Source organism: Polyodon spathula, unplaced genomic scaffold (assembly GCF_017654505.1).
Source record: "Polyodon spathula isolate WHYD16114869_AA unplaced genomic scaffold, ASM1765450v1 scaffolds_1604, whole genome shotgun sequence".
In the NCBI taxonomy this organism is placed as follows: domain Eukaryota; kingdom Metazoa; phylum Chordata; class Actinopteri; order Acipenseriformes; family Polyodontidae; genus Polyodon; species Polyodon spathula.
In genome coordinates this window covers 150-2,500 of record NW_024473081.1, presented here as the reverse complement: position 1 = coordinate 2,500, position 2,351 = coordinate 150, and the positions used below count along the sequence as shown (strand labels likewise).

The 2,351-nt window shown below is 36.5% G+C and overlaps 1 long non-coding RNA gene across 1 annotated transcript; it reads right to left on the bottom strand.

Annotated features, from left to right (window-relative positions):
* Positions 1 to 506: 506 nt before the first annotated feature.
* On the bottom strand, positions 507 to 2,122 carry LOC121309977. Its single transcript, XR_005948719.1, has 5 exons — positions 2,014 to 2,122; positions 1,882 to 1,903; positions 1,408 to 1,463; positions 1,272 to 1,306; positions 507 to 781 (listed from the first exon to the last, which is right to left on the bottom strand). It is a non-coding gene; the product is annotated as an uncharacterized LOC121309977 (long non-coding RNA).
* Positions 2,123 to 2,351: the final 229 nt, after the last annotated feature.

Genomic DNA, 2,351 nt, shown 5'->3' with positions numbered 1-2,351 from the left:
TGTGCTGTCTTGACTTCACATGATAATGCTGACCATTGACTCGGTAAATCAAAAGCAATCTGAGTTTCGTTCATGAAGCTAAGCACAATTATACAATACTTTACATGTGTTTCAGAATGCATCTACAGAGGAACCAAGAAAAATAATCACCTCGCCTTATTCCTTGCATTGCAAACAATACATTGCAAGAAGTCATATAGCGAGGGACGCTCTTTCAATCTTTCCTCAGACAGAACTACTTTAGATGCTGTTCCAGCTTTACTGTGAACACACCGTGCATTTCACTTGCAGAGACTCACGATATCCTATCAGAATCCGGGATTCCTGCAACCTTATATACTGACAAACCAATATATTTAATTGCAAAAGCATTTGAACTATAGCCGTAAAATGCAATTTTGAGAGTTTTTAGAATTGTGCTATAAAGCAAATCTACAGCTCTTATAAAATAAATAATAAATAAAATATTTTTACCAATGAAATGTATGAGGATATAACTGGTTTTCTTCCGTATTTCAATTATATTTAAAGCAGGGATTACATATATTATTGTAATTATGTGATATTGTTAGAAATGTATAATGCCTACATTCATACATAATGCAAGGCGGCGCTGCTAATTGCATATCACATTATTCAGTGCTGCGAGGGACAGTGCAGTTACACAGAAGTGTGTGCCACATGGCACAGCTGTTTCTAATAATCTGTCCAGCCCCGGTCTTCATTTCCGTCGCCCATGCTCCTCGAGCTGCAGACTTGCGTAGTGCACGTCATCCAGCACCTGCCAAGAAAAAAATAAAAATCGTGTTGCTGTGCTTTTCATACAGTGTCAATTCATACAGGAGTGATTGACATACGACAGGAATGTATAGGCGTGCTCCAAAGAATCGTGTGGGATTGTCATGAATACATATTACGTCATTCTAATTCAATAGGCGGCAAATATTTGAGGGCTCTATTTTTGCGCTGGAAGAACGGCTTACAAATAAAGCAATTGATAATAGGGCCCTTAGTTAAGATATAATTACATTTCAATATCCATGTATGTATGTGTATATATATATATATATATATATATATATATATATATATATATATGTGTGTGTGTGTGTGTGTGTGTGTGTGTGTGTGTGTGTGTGTGTGTGTGTGTGTGTTGCAATACATGGTCATGATATTATGGTATATAATAATAATAATAATAATAATAATAATAATAATAATAATAATAATAATAATAATAATAATAATAATAATAATAATAATAAATGTACCGCTGATCTTATCTTTGGTCTGGCGTGTCTTTGCCCTGTGGGGAAATAAATAAATAAACATAATTTAAATTTTGAAATAAAAAGCCGATTAGCAGGTGTGTAAAACCAGGAATCGCCTGTGTTTTGTTTGGAATACCTGACGTGTGTTTGTCTGACGCCCTCCCTTTAACGCGAATCTCGGAATACGTCGATCTGTGGGTTCAAAATGACACTCAACATGGTATCCCGAAAGGGCTATCAGAAAAGTGAATGTGAACAATATGAACTCTGGCTTCAGTATTCACGCTGCCTGAACAGTTAAAACACATGAATGCGTAAAACATTTATCAATCCATTAGCATTCAGTCCGTTTAAAGAAGAAAGAAATACAAAATAGAGTGCACCAAAAACTTAGTTTTACTTCGTGATAAACGTGTTATAATTCGTGATGATATAAGATTACAATAAATAAACAGACACATAATTAAGGTCCCTTTTCTAACTTGGTTTACGCGCTATTTGCGCCCTTATTCCAGCGCGTAAATAGCGCATAAACCTTATATCAGCTACTTCACATTAGTCGGTGTAGGCTAATTATAACTAATAGAGCAATATTTCAATATATACTTACCGTTCATTTGCCAAATACGCATCTGTTTGGCACAAAAAAACAAACACAAAGAAAACATGTATTTATTTATAAATCTGTCGTGGTTTTGCTCTATTTAGAATAGCTTGCTAATAATAAATCTGAAAAGGTTACCTGTTTGATTCCGTCTTCGATAGCATATTACCAGTATAATTAACAAAGCAATGAGAAGACATGAAGCTGCCGCCAGGGACCCGTAGAGGAAGAGTGGACACGCACCGCTCCCTGTAACGCAGTTAAACAGAGGGGTAAAGAGACTCGCATACCGCTACTGTACACTGCTTCAGCACAACAGCGCTGCTCACACGAGGGATCAATTAAGAGACGCAAGAAGATGCGGCGCCTTCAGAATTGGGATCATTATCAAGCTCCTCTTTCAGATAAGCCTCTTCGGTCACGCTTTATTGTTTCACGTTGGTTTGGTTCAAGTACACTCACCTAAAAAGGGTTCT